Source organism: Humulus lupulus, chromosome 7, assembly GCF_963169125.1.
Source record: "Humulus lupulus chromosome 7, drHumLupu1.1, whole genome shotgun sequence".
Classification (NCBI taxonomy): Eukaryota; Viridiplantae; Streptophyta; class Magnoliopsida; order Rosales; family Cannabaceae; genus Humulus; species Humulus lupulus.
In genome coordinates this window covers 62,507,803-62,519,994 of record NC_084799.1, presented here as the reverse complement: position 1 = coordinate 62,519,994, position 12,192 = coordinate 62,507,803, and positions in this window count along the sequence as shown.

Genomic DNA, 12,192 nt, shown 5'->3' with positions numbered 1-12,192 from the left:
TAAACATGCTTGGTTACAATGAAAACATCTATCCTACATTAATGATAATAAGGTCGTAGATGTTCGCCATTCCAAGCTCGTGGAACAAACTATCCTTTCAACCTCGCCAGTTTATACACCCCAGGTCGAATGATAAACTCGATCTGGTAAGGTCCTTCCCAGTTAGGTTCGAGTACCCCGGCAGATGGGTCCTGTGTAGCTAAAAATACACGCCTTAGCACCAGGTCTCCCAATCCAAATTTTCTATCTCGAACCCTCTTGTTGAAGTATCTAGTAGCTCGTTTCTGGTATGCAGCATTTTTCAATTGGACTTCATCTTGTCTTTCTTCAATAAGTTCTAGACTTTCTTCGAGCTGAGATTGGTTCGAGGCCTAAGTGTATGCATGGCTCTTTATTTTAGAGATTTCAACCTTAATAGGCAACATGGCCTTGCATCCATAAGCTAGGGAGAAGGGAGTATGCCCTGTTGAGGTCTATGCTGTGGTTCGATAAGCCCACAAAACTTGAGGTAATTCCTCGGGCCACTTTCCCTTTGCCTCCTCTAACCTTTTCTTTATGGAACTCTTTAGGGTCTTGTTGACTGCTGATCTGGCCATTTGACTGAGGGTGGGCGACGAAGGAAAATCTTTTTATTATCCCATTTTTTCGCAGAAATGGGTAAACAGATCGCTATCGAACTAGGTTCCATTGTCCAATACTATCTTTCTGGGCATCCTATATCGACAGACGATATTTTTTTACAATAAAGTCTAAGACTTTTTTCGAGGTAATAGTGGCCAAGGGTTCAGCTTCGATCCATTTCGTGAAATAATCGACCGTGACCACATCGTACCTTACTCCACCTTTGCCAGTTGGTAATGAGCCTATGAGGTCGATTCCCATACTATGAATGGCCATGGGGAGCTCATCATGGTGAGTTCGTTAGGTGGAGCTCGTGGAACTGAGGCAAACCATTGACATTTATCACATCGTTTGACATATTCGAACGAGTTTGCCTTGACTGTGGGCCAGAAATACCCTTGTCTTATCACCTTTTTGGATAGACTATGCCCCCCAGTGTGGTCTCCACAAAATCCTTAATGAGATTCTTCCAAAATTTTCTTTGCCTCGGGAGGAGTGACACATCAGAATAATGGCATAGAGTACCCTCTTCTATACAACCTTCCTTCCACAATAGTGTATCTCAGGATTTGATACATCGGCTTTCTAGCCTCGTTCTGGTCTGCTGGGAGACTTCCGGTTTCGAGGTAGTCAACTATTGGGGTCATCCAGATTGGTTGCGAGTCAATCATACATACGTCTTCTTCGTTAGGATCGTTAATACTCGGGGTCGGAAGAAACTCCATTGGGACCACATTCATTGTATCGACCTCGTTAGTTGTGGCGAGCCTGGCCAATGCGTCTGCATTTGAATTTTGTTCTCGAGGGACTTGCTTTATAGTGTAGAATTCGAACTATTCGAGTGCAGTTTTTGCCTTTTCCAGGTACGTAGCCATCTTGATCCACGAGCCTGATATTCACCCAAGACTTGGTTAACCACTAGTTGTGAGTCACTATAGCAATGTATAGCCTTTGCTTTGAGCTCTCTGGCTACTCGAAGTCCTGCTAGTAAAGCCTCATATTCAACGTCGTTGTTTGATGCTTTGAAGTCGAACCTTAAAGCTGAGTGGAATCAGTTTCCTGCCGGGGTAATTAAGATGATACCTGCCCCCGATCCATTTTCATTAGAGGATCCATTGACATAAAGTTTCCACAGGTCGTGGCCTGGGGTTACAACTTCATCATTTGAGATCCCAGTACATTCAACAATGAAATCTGCAAAAGCTTGTCCCTTGATGGTCATTCTTGGGTGGTAAGTGATCTCGAATTTCCTGAGTTCGACAGCCCACTTTAACAATCTTCCGGAAGCCTCTGGCTTGGACAAAACTTGTCTTAGTGGCTGGTCAGTTAGCACATAAGTAACGTCGAAGCTTTCGAGATGCATGTATCAGGCTCAGAGCCAATTTTTCCATTAATGGATATCTCGATTCTTCCCCAGTAATCTTTTGTTGACGTAATACACAGGTCTTTGTACTTTTTTCTCTTCTTGCACTAGTATTGCACTAATGGCGTGCTTAATTGTAGCGAGGTATGTATATATATATAATCTCTCCTATGATTGGCTTGGAAAAGATTGGTGGCTCGGCGAGGTGCTTCTTAAGATTCTGAAACGCGAGCTCGCACTCCTTTATCCACTCGAATTTTTCGCTCCCTCTCAAAAGATTAAAGACTAGGAGGCATCGATCTGTAGATTTTTAGATAAACCCACTCAAAGTTGCCATTCGTCCAGTTAGGCTCTGGACATCCTTATGTATTTGAGGTGAAGGAATATCGATCAATGCCTTAATCTTGTCTGGATTCACCTCTATTCCCCGTGCATTTACTATGAATCCAAGAAACTTTCCCGAAGACACTCCAAATGAGCATTTTTGTGGGTTAAGTTTCATGTTATATTTTTGAAGCACAGTGAAACATTATGCAAGATCATCCACATGGTTATCATTATGTTTAGACTTGACCAACATGTCGTCAACATAAACTTCCATGTTATTTCCTATCTGCTTGGCAAACATCTTGTTCACCAGCCTTTGGTACGTGGCTCCAACATTTTTGAGACCGAAAGGAATGACATTGTAGCAGTATAACCCTTTGTCGATTATGAAGCTCGTATGTTCCTGATCTGGTGCATACATGGCGATCTGGTTATATCCAGAATAAGCGTCCATGAATGACATGATGCCATGACTTGCAATTGCGTCTACAAGCTGATCTATCCGAGGTAAGGGAAAATAGTCTTTTGGGCATGCCTTGTTAAGATCTGAGTAGTCGATGCAGATTCGCCATTTTCCATTGGGCTTTGGGACCAACACTGGGTTGGCGATCCAATCCGGATAAAAGGCGTCTCGTTTAAATCAGTTTGCTTTTAACCTATCGACTTCTTCTTTGAGGGCTTTCTTTCTGTCATCGTCCAGGAGCCTTCATTTTTGTTGCTTTGGGGGGAAGCTCTTGTCAATGTTCAATGCATGGCTTATGACATTTTGACTGATTCTGACCATGTCCGAGTGTGACTGTGCGAACACATCCTGGTTTTCTTTTACGAAGCAAATTAATTGTTATTTTGCCTCTTTGGAAAGATTTCCCCCCACTTTTATCATCATTGTGGCATATGTTCTTTCGAGCATTATTTCCTTGAGCTCTTCTAGAGGTTCGAGGTAAGCCCTTTCTTCCATTCTGGGGTCGATCTCCTCATTTATCTCGAAGACGGGCCCATCTGTCTCCTAAACAACTGCCAGTGTCTGCGCACTCGTTTGATTTTTTCTTATGGAAATGTTGTAGCACTCCCTTCCTGGGAGCTAGTCTCCCTTCAACGTCTCGATGCCACTAGAAGTCGGTAACTTGATGGCCAAGTGCCTGACAGACGATACTGCCCCCAACCCAATCAGGGCGGGTCTCTCGAGCAGTACGTTGTAGGCCGACAGGAAATCCACCACTACAAACTCCATCGTCTTGGTTACTAAGACTGGATAGTCTCCCAAGGTTACGGGGAGTTCAATGGATCCCATACAGGCAATCCCTTCTCCTGAAAAACCGTACAATGTTATTGCACATGCTTTCAAATTGCGAAGCACGAGTCCCATCTTTTCTAGAGTGGCTTTGTAAAGGATATTCACCGAGCTCCCATTATCAATTAGGACTTGACGTACCCCCTTTTTCGCGAGCTAGAGAGTACTGACCAGAGGGTCATTGTGAGGAAATTGGACGTGTGATGCATCTTCTTCATTAAATGTAATGGGCTGAGTTTCAGCCCTCTGCTGCTTTGGAGCTCATGGCTCTGGTTCATAGAGAGAATCGTCTCCAGTCTTGAGCTCGTTTACATACCTCTTTTGGGCATTCTTGCCCGAACCTGCAATATGAGGTCCCCCCGAGATGGTTACTACATCCTCTCCATCAATTGAAGGGATTGCTCATCTTCCTGAACTCGGGTGTTATTATTTTGGGCAGGTTGTGCGGCTGTTGCTCTCTGACTTGTCGAGGGTTGGTTGGAATTTTGGTTTCCAACATACTGTCCGAGATATCCTCTCGAGATCAAGCCTTCGATCTCATCCTTCAGCTGTTGACATTCATCGTATGTGTGTCTGATATCTCTATGGAATCTACAATATGTATTTGAGTCCCTTTTTGCCTTCTAATTCCGCATGGGGTTAGGTCGTCTGAACGGGACCTGATTTTCATTGGTCAAAAATATTTTTTTCCCGAGTCTCATTGAGCTCGGTATATATTGTGTAAACTGAGAAATATTTATCTCCTTTCTTATTTTTCCCCCCATCAGCCTCGGGGTTACTCCCTTCGTTCTTCTTCCATTTAGAGAGGTTATCCCCGGAGGGTTTCGAAGTTGACAGAGCCACTGAGATCAATGCAGAGTTAACGTTTGTCGTTGTTGTTATGAGCTGAGAGGTCAAGTTCAATGCTAACCTCGCCTCTTCTACATTGACAAACCTCTGGGCCCTCCGATTGAACTCGGTTAGTGACCTAATGGGATTTCCTTGTAAATATTCTCAAAGGGGACTCCCTGGGAAAATACCAGCTCTAACGGCCATCAGGTTGCCACTATCATCGACATTTCGAGCTCGGGCCACTTCTGGGTTAAACCTCGTAAGGTAACTCTTTAGTGACTCGTCTTGCTGTTGTCAGACATTGGTTAAGGCTGAAGCTTCAAGCCTGACACCAAACATAGCCTTGAATTGCTTTTTAAATTCTCTTGTTAATTAATTCCAGGACGAGATCGAGTGTATCCGAAACTTTTTCAAACCAGTCTTTTGCTGGTCCCGTTAGAGTTGCTGGAAATAACATACACCTTAGCTCGTAGCCAACATTGTTGGCTCGCATGATGGTATTAAAGGTGCTCAGATGACTGTACGGGTTTGAGTTCCCATCAAATGGTGCTACATGAGGTATTCTAAATCCTTGGGGAAATGGAGTGCTAGAAATATGTGGGACAAAAGGCTTAAGTTCCTCGTCGGACTCTTCAGCCTTATCTCTACTCCGCTCGTCTTGCAGGAGCCTCAATGCCCTTTCCAATTGATCAATCCTTTCCTGGACCAGATCCATTGGGGGTCGAGCCTGGATTTGATGGGGCTGATTTTTGTTAATAAAAAGTTTAGCTCCTAGTCTTGGCATGGGGTTATGTGCCGACTGCTTACGACCATTCAGATGGTCTCGCGGATCAGTGTTCGGGGGATCAACTCGTTCCCGGTTATGGATCAGGTGTTCCCGTAGATCAGGATGATTCCCCCGATTTCCTATATGTCTAGGCTCGGTAGTATAAATGCTTACGGACTGAGTGTAGTCCGAGCTCCTGCTTGCGTAGCTTGCAGCTTTTTCTGGCTATGATGCTCGATAATTACAGGGTGGGTCCCCTATCGGTCTCCCTAACCCAGCAAATTGTGACCTGGAAATTTGGTTTCCCAAAGGTTGAGGAGTTATGTGCTCTCAGGTAGCCTCCCTTTCATTTCCTCGTCCAGGTCTAGCCAGTCAATTTCCATCCCGACTACCACTGCGAGATGGTCTTCGTGGTGAAGGTTGGGGGACATCTTGTACTGGTGAGGGGTGCCTTATTGGTGATGGTGGATGCCTTATGGGTGATAATGGCTGCCTCCCATTGTTGGGCCTGGATGGCCCAGATTTTTCCCGGACAGGCTCTGGGTTGTTTCTTGCAGCTTCAGGATTCGGGTTCCGAGCCATTTGAGGGGCTCGGTTATTACTCGTTCCTGCTGGTAATTATGCAGTCGGGCTGACAGTGGCCTCAATCTGGGTTCTTCTCCGGGGCCTCAGATGATTCAATTGTGGCGCTTGTTCTGCCTTCCTGGCGGTGGTGCTCCCACAAGGACGTCCTCTAGGCCTCCGGGGAGGTGCTTGGACTTTCACAGCTTGGCTGGCTAATTCCTCATTGCGTTTTGTCGCCTCTTCCAACTGCTTTCGCAGTTGGAAAATTTCGAGTTCCATAATAGGAACACACATTTCAGGGTTGTAGTAAAGATCTTCATCAGGCCTAGAAGCTGGCGGCCCCTGAGAATCGGATGAATCACTTCTTTCTTCAGGGCCTGGGTTAGCCATGGGCTGCTTTCCAGGTCTTCGCGGGTAGTCTTTGGTACAAGGAGTTTGCTCCTCTGGTATTCGGGGCAATGGTCGCCCAAGCGACCATTGCTGGGATTTTTTGTGGCAACCATTGATTACTCGAGAGGTTTTCTGATTAAACAAGCTAACGTCTTGTTTAATGGCTCTCAATGAAAGTACCAAATTGTTGACGTCATTTTTCATCAACTTATAAATGAAGAGCACTAAAAAAAATTAGAAAAATAAAGAAGAAACATGCGATTTTTTACGTGGTTCAGTAGTTAAAATCTGCCTAGTTCACGAGTCAATGTTATTCAACTATGAAATTCTCTCAAAGCTCTTTGTAAGGGAGCAATTTGGTAGAGTATTCCCAGTGCCAATTTTCAGTCTGTCTACAAATGAATTTCTCCAATCTATTTATAGACTGGTTTACAGAATATCTCCCCTCACATTTCGGGGAGTTATTATTCAAATCTCAAAATAAATACAATTGAATGTATATAAATATATAATACTCGTACAAATCCCATGATATTCGGAATTCATTAACAGATTACAACAAATCCCTTAGATATAGGGAATTTTAAACAGTAACCACTTGGCCATCGTTCTCACATGTTCGACTTACATATCTTCGAGATCAACAAATCATCACGAGCTTGCCAGCTCGATTTCCCTTCGGTCTGATCGAGGTCATCCCCTTCGAGCTTGCAATATTCAGGCACAAACCTCGAGATCATGTGGTTCTAAGCTTACCACCTACGATGTCGTCATTTTAATATTGAACGAGACTGTCAAACTCGATTCTCATTAATGTTGATCTCATGACTAATTTGCATATTTCGAGCTCACACCTTATGAGCCTGACTTTCGAGATGAAAACTTCTATTCTCAAAATTTGGGTGTAACAACATCAAATACAATATCATCGGAGTTTTTCCAATCTTTTCCATGTTGCAAAATTGTGTCACATCATCCCTGAAAATCGTAGCAATCGTATTGTATCCAAAAATATGTGATGGGATATTAATCTTCTTGTGGTGGTCATTATCCCATGCTGATACAAACTTCAATAAAAAGCTCAAAGTGTTTGACATAGATGCCGAATCATTATGAGAGATTGACACTACCTCCTATGTCAACGGTTCTACAGGCGGAAGCTATGGGGGTTGTGGATGTTGAGTGGAAGGTATCATCACCTAAATATCTTCTTGCTTTCTCTTATGCTTATGACCCAAGGAAAAGTTAAAATAAAATAAATTTCAAAATAAAATAAGTTAGGCAATAATAACTTATAGACATTACCTGTCCCCGCTCACTTTCATCGATAATAAGATGTTTATGCCAAGCTACTGGTACCCCAACTACTTGACCTACCAAAGTGATCCCTGCATTCAAATTAGGAAATTGTAGCCTTGCCATCTCTTCGTGGGCTACCTCAACGACTACACGAGCAACTTCTTTAGGCATCTTTTTTCCATGGATATCTATACTATCAGTCTTAAGGATGTATCCCAATGAAACTATGTTGTCTCTCGTTTTGATAGCAAGCTTTCATTTAATATGCTGCATTAGAAAGAAATAATAAATATATTACAATAGTGAAATTATTAAGCATTAACATTTGCTAAGTTGATTATGGTAATAAGAATACCTCATGCATAGTCGGTGGAACTTGTGGTTTTGGTGGAGTAAACAGTGGTTGAACATGTGGTGGTGGTGGTGGTGGTACTAGTACTGGTGGAACAACCACTTGTTCAACATGTGGTGCTAATGGTGGTGGTGGTGGTGGTGCTAGTATTGGTGGAACAACCACTTGTTCAACATGTGGTGGTGGTGATACATTAGAGGCTACTCTTCCCACACAAGAGCCAGATGCATGCAATGACTCACCAATATTGCCATGTGTCGATCTAAATTGCTCCATTAATTTATTTAACGTCTCCTCAGTTCGACGGTTCCTCTCATTAGATTGTCGAAGTTGCTCTTCTAGCCTTTTAATGTGGCTATCTTCTGAAGTAAATACTTTGAGCTTACTTTTTCTCTTAGCCTTTGGTGTCTTAAAAAATTGGATAGGGATGAAACCTTTAGGCATCCCCCTAACACGTTTAGAATGCTCAGGGGTGCCCAAGACAAAGTTAGGACATCTTTGGATCCTTCCACCTCCAAAGTTCCTTCTCCTACCTTTTGTTTGTAGTCAACCTATATACAAAATCAAATTAGTTCAAACTTCCATTTAAAAATGTTAATTAGTAAAGAAGTAAAATTATACTCACAATCTTCTCCATAATTGATGCTACATCCTCAGTTGACTCTCTTTTTTTGTCCTTTCTGATCCTTATCCACATATCAGCTCTATCAAAATCTATTAGTTCGTGGCCTAATTCTGCTTCAAGTTGTTACTCTATCTATTTGTAATCACCTCGTCCTGTGCGGTGATTGTATTTGTTCTGTGCCCGCGCACCTTGTTTCTTGTTTCTTGGCTTAGCCCACTGAGGAGATAATCTCTTAACAACGAATCCTTCCCAATCATCTTGTTTGATCCAGTTGCTCCATGCATCTGGTGGATGGGCAAGAAGTTCAGGAGCTTTTTCTTTGTAATTTTTAGCTTTATTTTTTGTTAGCCAACTCTTCTTATCTCTCCATCGGTCCCCGACTTCACTCAAAACTTTTGCTTTAGATATGGCTTGTACATCGAATGACTCCTACATAAATAAAAAATAATAATTAATCAATTAATAAACAACTATATGTTCACTTATATACAAGTTAATAAAATTTAAAAACTTACATTAATTTTCTTCCAAATTAGCTCTTTAGTTTCATTTGTGACCAACCTCCAGTCATCGATATTCAAAGGAATGTGGCAACGTGCCAACACTCCAATATGACTTTCCATCTTCGTTGCCCCCTTTGCAATTGATATCCCCAATCGATTATACTCAACCACTAATTTTCGACCCTCACTTCTAGCCTTTATGACGTCAGCGCAAACTGTTTTACCCCTATATATCTTCGGAATTTCAACTTCTTGTGAGATTTCACCCACCTCATCATTGTCATCGCCAAATGGGTCAACATCATCATCAGATAAAGGGGGATCCATATTTGTTTACCTACATTTGAAGAAAAATAAAAGTTAGCTCACAAAGTATTGCAGTGGTTTCCCACCAAAGGTTAACAAAACAAAATGCAAAGTACCTTGTTCTAAAAGTGTTTTCATGTAAAAACCACTTAATTTGTCAAGTAACACTTAATTTTCAAACCATAAACCTTCACCATCCTCACGTAAACCAATGTTTTCATCCTCAATGGTGACATCACGAAGTGGTGCGTCAAGCACAAAAGTTTCTTGTTCGAGTAAAACATCGTCGTTGTGAGATTCTTTTAGGTGATAGTCTTTTGGTTGGCTTGTTAACACAACCGACCAGCGAGAATCTAAAGGATCAATGACATAGAAAACTTGCTTGGCTTGGGATGCAATTATAAATCGGTCAGATTTGTGCCCTATTCGATTCAAGTCAACCAATGTAAATCTGAAGTTCTCTCGTTTAACCCCGCTCTCACTCTTCACCCAATCACATAAAAAAAGAGGAATTTGAACATTTGTATAATCTAATTCCCAAATTTCTTTGATAACTTTGTAGAATGTCATATCACATTCTATGAGATTTTTATCTTTGGAACTAGATACTTGAAATTTTTTGGCGACAATACTAACACCATAATTTTGTGTCTTTCTACTATTATCACGATCCATTGTTTTAAATTGAGTGCCATTTATATAATAAGATTGATATTTAATCACATTAAACGTAGAGCCTCGTGATATCCATTTTAATGATTCTGACACTGTATTAGGTGTTTTACTCAATTCAATTAGGACCTACAAACAAAATTTTTAAAAATATCAGATATATAAAGTATAAAAATATTATCCTAACTTAAAACTAGGCTCACGAAACACAAAACATTAATTTTGTACTTGATTTTTTAACCAAGTGTTAAAATTTCAATAATGTTCATCCTGTAGCTATTTTTTGATTCTTCGACTTAGTTGGATAGGAACTTTTGATCCAATTGAAATGCTCCCTTGAAAATAGAGAGATCCAAACTTCATTATTGTTTTTAAAGTTAACTACTTATATCGTTAAGTTGTTCAAAAGAATTAGAATTAAAAGTACTTGCTCGATGTAGGGTTGCACATCGTTAATATTTTGTAAGACTAAGCGATGAGCTTCATCTCGATTAACTTGATTTATTTCCAAAACAACACCACCTCTTCCACCTTTACTAATTTCAATCTCAATTTTAGATGGACATGCCCCAACACTTAAAACACCTGACAAGTAATCTGAACAAAACTCCATTGTTTCTTCAACGATATAAGATTCAATAATGTAACCCTCAGGCCTGTTTCTATTTCTGACATAACCTTTTAAAATCTTCATATACCTTTCAAAAGGGTACATCCATCTTAAATACACTGGTCCAGACAATCTCACTTCTCTCACCAAATGAATTGTTAGGTGAACCATAATATCAAAAAAAAAAGGTGGAAAAAATTTCTCCAACAAGCACAAAGTGTATATGATTTCTCATTCAAGTTTGTCCAACTTACAAACATCCACCACTTTACAACAAAGAGATTTAAAGAACAAGAAAAATCTTGTGATGGCATTCTGAACTTTTTTGGGTAAGACAGAATGAATAACAATTGGTATAATATGTTGTAAAAGTGTGTGATGATCGTGAGATTTCAACCCAACTAAATTCAAGTTCTTCATATCTACCAATGTCGAAATATTGCAGGAATAACCTTCTGGAACTTTCACATTGGCCAAACAATGACAAATTCCTCGTTTCTCTTCTTTATTCAAGGTATAACACACAAGTGGTAAATATGTTCGTTTCTCACCAACCTTTGGTGCTAAATTTGTACGCACACCCATATCTTTTAAATCTAATCGAGCTTTAATTCCATCCTTACTCCGTCCAGGAATATTCAACAATGTACTAATAAGGCTATCACACACATTTTTCTCAATATGCATGACATCCAAGTTATGACGTAGGACCAAATGCTCCCAGTATTCAAGCTCAAAGAATATAGATTTCTTTTTCCAACAAACCTTATGATCAATCCGAACCTCCTCATCATTTTCACATCCTCTCTTTGTTTTCATGCTCTGTTTGTGCTTTCCTAGTTTGAATTGGATTTTATTCAACTTTTCGACCAATTGTCTTCCAAATAATGGTGGTGGAGCCATTGCAAACTCTTGTGAACCATTGAATGGTCTTTCCCATGTTCGGAAGACATGATCACGGGGGTAAGAACTTTCTGTGTCCCATGTAACAAATATTTCTAGAGTGCTTCAAATATTGAGAACGTGTGTTCTCCTCACATATAGGACATGCCTTATACCCTTTCACACTAAACCCGGATAGATTGCCTAAGGCAGGAAAATCATTAATGGTCCATAACAACACAATTCTAAGTTTGAACTCCTCTTTCCTATATGCATCATAAGCATCAACACCTTCATACCATAGAGTGCTTAAATAATCAATAAGAGGAGCAAGATATACATCAATGTCATTTCCAGGTTGTTTAGGAGCTGATATCAATAATGTCAACATAGTAAACTTCCTCTCCATACAAAACCATGGTGGTAGATTGTAAATGGCAAGCATAACAGGCCAACAACTATATTTACTACTTAGAGAAGTATGTGGATTAATTGCATCACCATAAGGGCCTAGACAAATATTTCTAGGTTCGTTACCAAACTCAGGCCATTTCCGATCAACTCTCTTCCAAGCAGGCGAGTCAGCTGAATGGCTAAGTTTACCATCATGTATTCTATCATTGGCATGCCATGTTAAGTTTTTAGCATGATCATCATTTCGATAAAGTCGAATCAAACAAGGTATAGGTGATAAGTACCATAAAATCTTTGCAGGAACTCCTACCCTAACCTCATCAGAATTAGTTTTCTTCTGCCATCTAAACTCACCACAAGTCGGACATGCATTTGC